The 13,050-nt window shown below is 36.8% G+C and overlaps 1 protein-coding gene across 1 annotated transcript in view; it reads right to left on the bottom strand.

Moving 5' to 3' along the window:
• LYPD6 (LY6/PLAUR domain containing 6) overlaps positions 1-12,825 on the bottom strand; it is a 62,182-nt gene extending 49,357 nt beyond the window's left edge. The window contains exon 1 of the mRNA XM_038420917.2: positions 12,654-12,825. The gene's annotated coding sequence lies outside the window, so the exon portion shown is untranslated. The remainder of the gene's footprint in view (positions 1-12,653) is intronic.
• Positions 12,826-13,050: the final 225 nt, after the last annotated feature.

Below are 13,050 nucleotides of genomic sequence, written 5' to 3'. Positions count from 1 at the left end.
AGTACCATTATACAAGGCTCTAGTGAGACTTCACCTGGAATACTGCGTGCAGTTCTGGTCTCCCATGTTATAAAGGATGAATTCAAACTGGAACAAGTACAGAGAAGGGCTACTAGGATGAACCGAGGAATGGAAAACTTGTCTTATGAAAGGAGACTCAAGGAGCTTGGCTTGTTTAGCCTAACTAAAAGAAGGTTGAGGGGAGATATGATTGCTCTCTATAAATATATCAAAGGGATAAATACTGGAGAGGGAGAGGATTATTTAAGCTCAGTACCAATGTGGACACAAGAACAAATGGGTATAAACTGGCCACCAGGAAGTTTAGACTTGAAATTAGATGAAGGTTTCTAACCATCAGAGGAGTGAAGTTTTGGAATAGCCTTCCAAGGGAAGCAGTGGGAGCAAAAGATCTATCTGGCTTTAAGATTAAACTCGATAAGTTTATGGAGGCGATGGTATGATGGGATAATGTGATTTTGGTAATTAATTGATCTTTAAATATTCATGGTAAAATAGGCCTAATCCCCTGAGATGGGATATTAGATGGGTGGGATCTGAGTTACCCAGGAAAGAATTTTCTGTAGTATCTGGCTGGTGAATCTTGCCCATATGCTCAGGGTTTAGCTGATCTCCATATTGAGGTTGGGAAGGAAGTTTCCTCCAGGGCAGATTGGAAGAGGCCCTGGAGGTTTTTCGCCTTCCTCTGTAGCATGGGGCACTGGTCACTTGAGGAAGGATTCTCTGCTTCTTGAAGTCTTTAAACCATGATTTGAGGACTTCAATAACTCAGACATAGGTGAGGTTTTTCGTACGAGTGGATGGGTGAGATTCTGTGGCCTACATTGTGCAGGAGGTCAGACTAGATGATCAGAATGGTCCCTTCTGACCTTAGTATCTATGAATCTGTAAGTGCTCAAATAACAATGTCAATTATGAATACAAATGGATCAAGATTTGATACAGGCACTCAAAGTTTAAAATGCTGAACTTTATATTAAATCATTATGAGCACTCATATTGCAAACTAGGGCCTGCAGTTCTCTCTCAAAAATCTGCCATGGGAGTCAATAAATATCTTTGTTAAATGAAGAAGGCAGGATCTCACCTCTTTGTATGTTTATAAAATATGGTTAAACTTTATAGACTGAAATATTCAACATGAATATATTATTAATATAACTACTAATACATAATCATTAGCAATAAAATAGAATTGGTTAAAACATTTTGCCCAAAAAGAAAAAAGAAAAACCCTTTCCCAAAGAAAAATATGGTTTCATTGAAATCAACATTTTCTCACAGAAAAAACTGATTTCAACAAAAACGTTCAGTTTTTCCAATTGGAAAATTTGAAATAAAGATTTAATTTAAAAATAAGATGGACATTTTTGTTTCATTTCAACTTAAACTGTCATTTCTTTTCAGTTTTTGGACCAAAAAAATATCATTTTCCTTTCTCTCCATTTTGTCCTATCTTCTTCCCCTTTTTTTCCCCCAGTGGAAAAGAACACTTTCCACACTTATCTGCTGTTTTACAACTGGGAAAAAAAGTAAAGTATATTTTCCAACTTGTTCCCTCTGTTTTCAGAGGTTTTCAGTCAAAAATTTTTGAAGGACTTTTTCCTCACAAAATGTTGCATTTTCCAGCCAGCTCAATAAAATAAAAATAGTGATGAATAATTCCCCTGAAGTAAATGGGAGTAAGTTGCTACTCATAGTAAGTAAAAGTATCAGAATCTGAGCCTTAGTTATTATTGAGCCATATTGGCTTCTTGGTCATTGAATAAAATTCCCATTGGAACAAGGACAGACTGTGGCCTGTAACATATAGCTGTATGGGGTAAGAATAGAAAATATATTGGGTCTCTTGTTGCTCCTCAAGAAGTTCAAGATTTGTAATGTCATATTTAGACTCAAGTCACAGTCTCAAACTAATGAAAAACTATCTAAACAGACACATTGTGTTTAACTGTTGCCTGGTTTTTCAACATAAAAGTTGTAAAGCAATGCACAGAGCTATACAAACTGCAGAGTCCCTGGGCACAAATTGAATGCAAATACAGCGTGAGTCTTATGGACACCAAAGTCCAAAGAGTTCAGATGGTCTACTACAGGCAGACCACGGGTCAACTCCAGACCATGAAATCTTTTTATTTACTTATTATCTTTATTGCTATTGTGGTTTGAAAAAATGTTTCTCTGGAGTCTAGACCTTGACCAAACAATTTGGACCTTGACAAAAAATAATTGACTACCCGCATCTACTAAATAGGATTCTTCTATGTCTATGACCAATTCTAGGTTGTCTCTGGTGACATCGGAAATATGGTCACTTAATAGTTAAATTAGCTTGCTAAAATGCTGCAGTACATTTGGGGTGGTCTCAAGGCAGGTGGCCTTTAAAATATGGTTCACTGTATTTTTCTATATAAGGTACAAGTTAACGAAGGCCTCTGTGATAAATAATAAACTTCACCAAATAAAACCTCAAAACAAAGAGCAAGTAAACAAAAATATCAACACTGAAAAAAACAGCAGTATTGCAATCCACACGCATTCAGAACCCATAAATCAGGCCCCACAAAATCATGAGGTTTTAAACAGTGCAAAATTTTGGATTCTTTTTTATTTGCCTTCAGGCTTTTTTCCTTTATGATGGACATTTTCAAGCTTTTCTTCACAGAGAGCTAGACAATCGTATATAAAAACTTAATTAATTAGCCTCTTATAGTTTGTATGGCAACTTCCACCTTCTCTGTACACACACACACACACACACACACACACACACCTTCTTACTATATATTCCATTCTATGCATCCGATGAAGTGGGCTGTAGCCCACGAAAGCTTATGCTCTAATAAATTTGTTAGTCTCTAAGGTGCCACAAGCACTCCTGTTCTTTTTATAAAAACTGAGATTCTTGTGCAATCACGTCTGCACTTCCACTTAAGTCAATGTAACTTACGTCGCTTGGGGGTGTGAAAAAGCCACCCTCCTGAGCGACGCAAGTTACATCAACTCAAAGCAGTGTCCACACTGTGCTATGTCGGTGAGAGATGCTCTCCCGTCAGCATAGCACGTCTTCACCAAACATGCTACAGTGGTGCAGCTGCATTGGTATAGACTAGCCCTGAGAAGAAGTTCAACATCTATAATTACTAATGGCCATTATACAATAGACATTGGCAGGCTAAGGATGACATTACAAACCTCTTATTTTTTGGGAAAGACCCAGTCAGGAGTAAGAAAAATCTAAAATTGGCATCTTAAAAACAGTATAAACAAATATGCACTACCGTATATTTGACAGGATCAAGCAGTTTGGCATAGGCAGGCTAAACATGTAATTAAAAAGAATTTAATGGCAAGGAAAGCTGCCATAATTACATTGCAGCTTTTCTAATGTTGACAAAGCTACTTTTAAAGAATTTTAAAAGCTGTAAAGGCCAGTCAATTGAAAAAAGAATGGAAAAACACCCAAACAAATTCTTACTTATCATTGAACAGAGCCCAAATATAATTAAAATGAAGCTGACACAAAAGCATAGCCTTCCTCAAAAACACACTATAGTTTTCTCTTTTTCAAAACATCCACCCTCTTCCCATTCAAATCCCCGTGTACTTTTCCTGTGAAGCATTGCACCAAATAATGTTATTTAGTTTATATATAAAGCAGTTCAAAAGTAATCAGCATGAAATATGGGATTTAAATAACATTTACAATCTAGCCTGCACAGGAGAACTAAGCTCTCCATAGCGCTCTGCTTTGCTTCTCCTCACCCAACAGTGTTCAGCGTCAATTCTGTTGTGCCTTTGATTTAACTTTTAGACCACTAGTCCTGAAAAGACATAATACATTGTTTACAACCAAGAATAATCCCACCGATAACTGTAAACTCCTTGGGATGGTGAGCATAGCCAAATTCACCAGTGGTGTAAGCTTATTATGCCACTCTAAATTCATGTATGGATTTAGACTGGCACCAGTTTACTCCAGCACTGAATTTGGCCCAAGTTTTTTAGTTGTCTGGAAAGCACTATGAACACTTATTGTGCTAAATAAATAATAAAAACAAACAGAGATATTTCTATGAAATAAGTCATACATGCTGACAATACATAAAGACTTTAAACAAGCAAGCTACTTTTTACATTAATTCTTTGGTTCACTGGCCATTGTTTAATTTTGAAGGCTATGTTAACAAAAAACATCTAAGGAAAATATCTTCTCTTTACTAAATATTTAAGACCACAAACATTTATTAATGCTTTTGAAATTTTCTCCTCATATCACTACTTCAGAACTCACCATAAAATTAAGAAACGAATCAAAACAGGTAATATAAAGCATATTTTTGCTGCCTTATGGAACCTCCACAGATTATGAAGTCTGTTAAACATCTCTTTTGACAGCACATGTATTTAAATATTCACCACATATCAGTTTTAAAATTACAATATATAATGAAGCATAGCACTATAGAGATGTGTGGATTTTAGTAATAGCTAGATCTGAAATTCCATTCATTCTTATGTCAAAACCACCTTCCCCTCCTCATTTGTACTGTTTAAAATAATTGTATGTTTCTGTTTTTCTTAGTTTTACTTGTTTATTTAGATTTATAGAACTATCAAAAGCTCGAAGCACTTAAGCAAATTTTAAAATACCATATCGTCAGGTGTGTCAAATAGTTGCATCGTTTCATTCATAATTGCCCCATGTGTAAAATATAATTATGTTGTATCACATTCTGAGGCGGATGCGCTGCACTCCTCTCTGCTTCGTTCCTTGGCGCCAGCCCTGACGGTGGGCACACATAAATGCCCCGGCAGGCACCATGGCGCCCGTAGGCACCACGTTGAGGACCACTGGTCCAAATTGTTTGGGATTATAGGGTGAAATCCCAGATCCACTGAAGTCAATAGGAGTTTTGGCATTAATTTCAATGGAGCCAGGTGGTCTACCAAATGTGCTGACATACTGTAAAATTAAAATCACAAAGATTTCAAAAGTTTTAAAGACCCAAGCTGGTCACTTCTGTTCATGTGAGTGCTATTTTAGGATGCAAATTGTACACATTCTTATATTTAAAATTTGCCAAAACGAAGAAAACACAAATATCTGATCTACAATAAAATAGTATACGGGTGCAATTCCACTTGTAATACTTCCAATAACTAGGTTTAAATTGAAATTAATTCCTTTAATTCAGGCATAAATCTGATATAATTTTAGGAAGAAAAAAAGTGTCAAAACTTGGATTTATACGAAAAGTATTTCATTTTTTCCCCCTACACAAGCTCATTTTCAGGTGACTGAAAGCTCTATGGAGGCCATTATCCAAAGTTCCAAAAGCCAAATGCAAAGACGCACTATTTCCAAATAAAGGCCCTAACATTGTAACTGGATCTGTATTTACTGACCCCTCCAACTGCCCTGAGCCTCACAGACTTCAATTTATCCTCCACTGGGCAATACACAAACCACACAAAGCTTGAGCCAGAATTACAGTATGAACTATTTATTATTGGAAAATAAGACATTCAAGTTGTGGTATGTCAGTACAACAATTTCCAATGAACTGCTTTGAAGCAGTAAATGAGGAATATGTAATGCTGGAAGAGAACAAGTATTAAAAAGTTATCAATATGCTAGTATCCAAGAAAAAAAACATCATAAATATTTTAACATGACCAAGGGGCTTATTTTACAAGTTCCAATTCATAGGCTAAACAACAAGACTGGAGCGTGCAAGTTTAGTTTAATTAGAAAAGGAAAAATTTTAAACTGTCCTTACAGTACTGCAAGCACCAATAACCAAATCTACTAAACAATAAAGTAGAAAAGATCCTGGGAATCCAGCCTTGCTCTCCTCTGAATGCAAAAAGCCAGGAAAATTCAGAGTTTACATGACCCTTAGATTTCAAAAATCTTACTTTTCACTTCAGTACAGTAAAGAAGGTTTCCAGATTTGAAACTTTCCATTTGTTAATCAGTTCACATATTTCTCTTCTTTTGCAGTGATTAATTACACGTCTTAGTTCAGAAATGCCATTGTCAGAACGAAACTCATGTCATTTTATAAATTGTCTGCTTTGGAAATACTTCACCTTTACGCTGCCAGCATTCTCCCAATCGAATAAATTCAGACTAGGAGGGCCCATTCAACATCCACGGCAGCCAATAGGTAAAATGCATGCAGTACAACTGTTCTTTATGACTTTTTTCCTTTGTACTACTGTTAGCTAGTATATGAATAATAATAAAAGTAGTAGTAGACAGACTAATTAAATGCCTGTCACCAAATTCTGACAAGAGCTACCCTTCATCTAAATCTATTCAAGACAGCAGGTTGAGGAGGGTATAGGAGAAGGCAGAATTTGATCCCTGGAATTTAAATATAATGCAGAATGGTTTATGTGAAGCTTGGATGCATATGAAAGAGGAAAAAAGTGAAAATATGACATTTATTTATAATTGACCTATATACCTCCCAATTACTTCAGTGCAAACTCCCATTTAATTTAATGGGATCATTTAATTTAATGGGAGTTGACTTGTGTTTATTTTGAAATGCTGCTGATGGAGCAGTAAGCTACAAAGTTTATATCCATACCTTAGATAAATCCAAGGCTACTGCTTAATATTTCGAGTATTACAATTCAGCAGATTGTAAACTCTTCAAGTGAGGAAGCTGACGGAGGCATCTGAGCTGTATTGTAATAGAAATAAATATTAATACCAAAAAACGCTATTTCAGTGAATTCAGATACTCATAGTGAAGCAGGATGTTAATCTTGTATAGTTTCAAAGCCCTACAAAGCACAAATTGCAACACCAGTTATAAGGAATCTTTGCTTATTGTGAAGTTCTTCAATGGGAAATGGTGACTTCAGTACAAGAGAGGGCTATTGTTGTTATTAGTTGTATAACTGTAGCACCTAGGAGCCCTGGTCACGGACCAGTACCCCATTGTGCTAAGTAAGCACTGTAAAACCACTGAACAAAAAGACAGTTCACTGTATGTTCCTCCAGCATGTAGGCACAGCAAAGTATTTTAAAGGCACGTGGTGCTACGTGGTCCATAATGAAATAACACCATTTACTTATTTGTATATCTGCTGCATACAAATGAAAACCTCAGCACTTCCATATTAAGAATATGAAAAAAATATATTAGATACAACAAAGTAAACACATAATAAAATGAATAAGGTTACTTACCTAGGACATCTGAAAATAACATCTCCTATGATGAAAATAGGGCATTTTTAATGTTAAGAATCAAGTTATTTCTATCCATTTGAGAAGCACACCAAAAACATTCCATAGTTAATGAGATAGAGAAAATTCTAAGGAAGAGTTCATATGAGCTCTACTACTACTCTAAAAGGAAAATCATTAAGTAGTATTAATATGAAAATGTGAGTTCTCCAACATGTCATATAGGAAAATGACATTCAAACTAAAAGAAAAGTGTTGAACTATGGCGACAAAAACACCAACAAAACAAGTACAAAATACTTTGTGTTAATATGCTATAGTGCTGTTATTCTACTTTGATTACAATATAGGACAATATTGTCTAACATGGAAATCTATCCACAGTATAATACTCATACAGCCTTTGCACTGTCTTCTGGGCTTTCCACTTTGTAAACACGTTTTCATAATGAGAACCAATTGTATAAAATAATAATCTTGACCAATATGAACCACCCCTAAGATTCACCAAAGTGTTGTCAATGAGGAGGTGGATTTCATGTTAATTAAATACATCTTACAGTATCCTAAAAGTGCATTATATTTTAATGAGTAATACAGAACCAAAATATAAAGGTATGGTAATTCATTCTTTGGATCTTCTAGAAGCAGTTCACTGTGGGCCAGATCCTGCTCTCATATCACTTTACTCACATAAATCATCCCACTGGCTATACATATGAGCAAAACAACCTGATGGTATCATGTTTAAGGAATTTTTGTTACTTATATATGGTGTGTTGCACTAACCAAATACAATGTTTTAGTGGAAACTACGATTCAAACCCAACAAACAAGAGACAGGGGTCAGCTCACTGGTGGTTCTGCCCCCCTACAGCCTTTCATGGTAATAGAATTGGATTATATTTTACAAAAAGTGTGATGATTATTTTTCATGCATTAAACTTATTCTTAATTCACTGTTTGATCAAACCAGTTTTCATTTTATTGTTGATGATGCTTCTGAACTTGAAGAAAATTAAACAAAGTTAGGCTCAGTACAGAATATCTTTCTTGCCCATTCTAACTCACTTGTACTATTGCCAGCAAATAAAATTGAAAGATATCTATTTTTATGGCAAAATTCTGCTCTCAGATCAAGATGGCGGATTTCAGCTCCAACTTTCTACTCTCCCTGACTGCATGGAATGTCCTTTGATATCAATGTAGAATGCTGCACACATAGAAGGAGCAGAATATCAGAGTCAAGAGCCATCATATGAACATTAGTTAATAATACTGATTGATCATCTTAATTGATAACTAAAGTTTCACACATTTCATATAAGAACACGTCCTCTGCTTTAACAGAGCAAAAAGGGAGAGCAACCCTCATGCACTCTGTGTAAATATAGGTTTAAAAAAAACAAAACAAACAGAAATCAAGGGGCCTAATTCGGCCATGAATTCTGCCTCATAAAACCCCACTTAGGGTTTGATTGGACGACAAGCGTGTTTGGAAATTGTTTCAGTATGTTTGAGAACTCCATTTTATCTGAGATATGCTGTTCCTCTGTTTATTAATAAATAAATCTTAACCCACAGACATAAGAAACACTTATGCCAAACTTCTTTCAATCCACAGTAGTAGTGTCAGATTATTAGGTACTTGTTAACAATATATTTCACGGACTTACACATAACTTACAAACACTACTGACAAGAAATATTACATGGACAAATGATTTCTAATCAGCTCACTCCCCTGTGTTTTTTAAAATGCTAATGAGTGCTGTGTACTGATTGATAGGCAGGAATACCTGCATGAATATTCCAGTTGTTCTGTCTTAAATATGCTTTTTAGGTCTTCGACAAGGATAAATAACATGAAATTTCTAGGCTAGAAATGATGAAAAATCAATGTATTTTAGAGGCCTAAAATCAGTGGAGTTACACTGATGTAAAACTGGAGTAACATAGTTGTGAAGCAGGCCTTATTACATATATATATGTGCCCATCCATATTTATTTCTAATGCAATCCAACCAGTAGGATCTAGGCGCCAAATGCAATTTCTACAGCAATAAAATTGAAAAATTAAGAACGAAATACAGTTGTGAAGAATCTGTAGTGATAATTTATGAGACCCTCATGATGTTCATATTAAAATTTGCCATTAATTTCAACAGGAGAAAGTGATATGGAGTTGTATGATTATGATTTTTGTAAGTATATAGATATAGGAACCAACCCTGCCCACTGGGTGTGTTCGCTCTGTAGAGAATAAAAATCAGACTAAGACCTTGATCATGCAGAGAGATCCATGTGTGCATAAAAATTTGGTCATATAATCTCTTTGCAAGACTGGGGCCTAAGATACTGTGATGTTAACATATATGTATGTGATGTTGGCATATAGGTCCTATTCCTGAAAACTGATATTCTTACAACTAGTGTCCCATTTACAGACTACTTGAATGTGTAATTGTCAATATACTTTATTAAGCATTTGCTATCTAGAAAACGACACATGAAAAGAAGTAAAATTAATGCATTACAGAGTATTTTGTTAATTATAAAAGCAAGCTGTTGAATTTATTTTTGTTCTATGTCATTCATTATAGTAGCAATATTTACGTTATTATAATTGAGACTGTAAATTTTCTGTTCTAAACTATTTTTGTTTCAGAGAAAGTATAAAATTAGCAGTAAAAATAAAATTTAAACTGCCTTCAGTTTAGAATACAAAAATCTCATCTCAGAAAGGAATTTAATTTTATATATATTCAAGCATTAAAAATTATTTGGCTATTTTTATGTAAAAAAAGCCATCAATCAAAAATATATAGGTTCAGAATATTTTTTCAGCAGTGCTGTAATTCCAGAAAGGCCTCCATTTCAATATGACAATTTGAAGGCCATAAATCCATTCCTTTTGCTATTTTGAAAATAAAACGTAAAGGACTTGATTCTTATTATTAGACACACAATTACATGCACAGTTACCTGCCTAATACACATGCACAATGTAATTGTGTATGTGAAATCAATAATAAATTGTCAGTTGAATGTGGAAATGTCCAGTTACACATTCAATTACCATAGAATCATAGAATCATAGAATATCAGGGTTGGAAGGGACCCCAGAAGGTCATCTAGTCCAACCCCCTGCTCAAAGCAGGACCAAGTCCCAGTTAAATCATCCCAGCTAGGGCTTTGTCAAGCCTGACCTTAAAAACCTCTAAGGAAGGAGATTCTACCACCTCCCTAGGTAACGCATTCCAGTGTTTCACCACCCTCTTAGTGAAAAAGTTTTTCCTAATATCCAATCTAAACCTCCCCCATTGCAACTTGAGACCATTACTCCTCGTTCTGTCATCTGCTACCATTGAGAACAGTCTAGAGCCATCCTCTTTGAAACCCCCTTTCAGGTAGTTGAAAGCAGCTATCAAATCCCCCCTCATTCTTCTCTTCTGCAGACTAAACAATCCCAGCTCCCTCAGCCTCTCCTCATAAGTCATGTGCTCTAGACCCCTAATCATTTTTGTTGCCCTTCGTTGTACTCTTTCCAATTTATCCACATCCTTCCTGTAGTGTGGGGCCCAAAACTGGACACAGTACTCCAGATGAGGCCTCACCAGTGTCGAATAGAGGGGAACGATCACGTCCCTCGATCTGCTCGCTATGCCCCTACTTATACAACCCAAAATGCCATTGGCCTTCTTGGCAACAAGGGCACACTGCTGACTCATATCCAGCTTCTCGTCCACTGTCACCCCTAGGTCCTTTTCCGCAGAACTGCTGCCGAGCCATTCGGTCCCTAGTCTGTAGCGGTGCATTGGATTCTTCCATCCTAAGTGCAGGACCCTGCATTTATCCTTATTGAACCTCATTAGATTTCTTTTGGCCCAATCCTCCAATTTGTCTAGGTCCTTCTGTATCCTATCCCTCCCCTCCAGCGTATCTACCACTCCTCCCAGTTTAGTATCATCCGCAAATTTGCTGAGAGTGCAATCCACACCATCCTCCAGATCATTTATGAAGATATTGAACAAAACGGGCCCCAGGACCGACCCCTGGGGCACTCCACTTGACCAATCTGCCCACTTAATTACCGTAAATGCATAGACAAGTTAGTCATGTATTTTTGAGCATAATTGCATACATTTAATTTTGTACATCAGGTCCCAAATCACAGAGCTAATTCTTGCTCTCTTTAAAGGCAGTGGCAAAACTGCCATTGATTTAAATGGAACAAAATCAGGTGTTAAGATGTCTTGTTTTATAAATAAGTTAATGTTCATTAAATCAAATGGAAAGCACTGTGAATATTTTTAGAGATCTTTCCATGGTCCACAACTATGCACCTGCAAGAATCTGATTCATAGTCTATCTAATATATTGGATGAATGAGTTGCTAAATAGGTCTTGGCACAACACACCATTAAGACCAAAAAAATCATTGTAATATATTCACTCAACTGTATCCACAATGACTGTACAGATCATAATAGATCAGAGGGACCGTTATGGGCTGAAGCTCACACCAACAAGGCTGCAAGAATTCATCCACATCATCATACTTTGAAGGGGGAATCAAGGTCTGAAAAGCTTTATTCAAATTTAAACAAACAAATCATCTTTGACTAGAGACTAATATGAACAATGTGAGTCCAAAAGATAAGGTTTCTAGAGAGTTGACCCTGTGAAAACAGGTTACAACTGAAACTATTTTTCATCATTATAGCTTTCTATACCAAATGCTCACTATAATCTCTATTTACAAAGCACAAAGTGATAATCAATTCAGATGATTTCACTTTGTTTTGTTCAATTTGCACAGCAACGTGAATTAAAGATAGGAAGGATTTTTACTCTGATCTTTGTAATGATCTTCGTAAATTCACATTTAAGCATAGTTTCTGTAGTTGATTAACAACACATTTGGCTGCACTATGTTTTCTGCTAGCAGCAAAAATACCAACACCCCCTCGCACACACCCCTAAAAAAACTGACATCGTTACAGCGCAATCCCTACTCGGCCAGAATTAACTTTTTTTTTTTTTGGCTCTGAAGTTCATAAACTGAACTAAACTAATTTGAATTTTATCAACTATAAGAGGCATTGAAGTTCCCCAGAGAAGAAAAATTGTACATTTCCAACCCGTTAAGCGTATATTTTCCATCCCTTGGACTATTAAACGACAATGACACGACTGAAGTGTGGTGTGAAAAGCAGACACGAAGGAAAATACAGCTCCTGAGATAAACTTGAAAATGATAATAAATTACGCAAGCATTTTATTTGTTGCTGCTTTGGAAACTATCTTGGATGCAGCATGCCCCCAGGGCCCTCTGAGACTGCTGCATGTGCACCGTCCTCTGCACTTGAACTTCCTTTCCTTTGTGCTCAGTTAAATACTGGGAAGAAGCTTTACTCACCGGAGCAATGCACCAACTCCACCCTCCAGCCAGCCGCCCCATCCCAAGAATGCACAACGCAGCTACACAGGCAGCGCGCAACGCAACAGTCCTGCTCTGGAACGCTCGGCCGGCCAGGGGCCCAGCCTCTCAGCACCCTCCGCCAATCAGAAGGCGGGGGACCAGGCGACGTGGAAAGTGCGCTTTTTAATTGGCTAGTCAATTAGCGTGGCTGCCGGATCAGCTGTGAAAGAGTCGCTCGGCCAGCCGAGCAGCCTGTCCTTTGCCTATGGCGGCAGTAAATCCTGCAGGGAATCCGTCGTTTTGGAGGGACCTACCTGTTGCCAAGGCTCTCCGGCTCAGCTCCAGGAGCTGGCTGTGTTCCTGGGGTAGGACCGCTCTTGAAACTGCGGTTCCC

This window comes from Dermochelys coriacea, chromosome 11 (genome assembly GCF_009764565.3).
Source record: "Dermochelys coriacea isolate rDerCor1 chromosome 11, rDerCor1.pri.v4, whole genome shotgun sequence".
Lineage (NCBI taxonomy): Eukaryota > Metazoa > Chordata > Testudines > Dermochelyidae > Dermochelys > Dermochelys coriacea.
The sequence above is the reverse complement of the archived record's forward strand: the minus strand, read 5'-3'. Positions and strand labels throughout refer to the sequence as shown.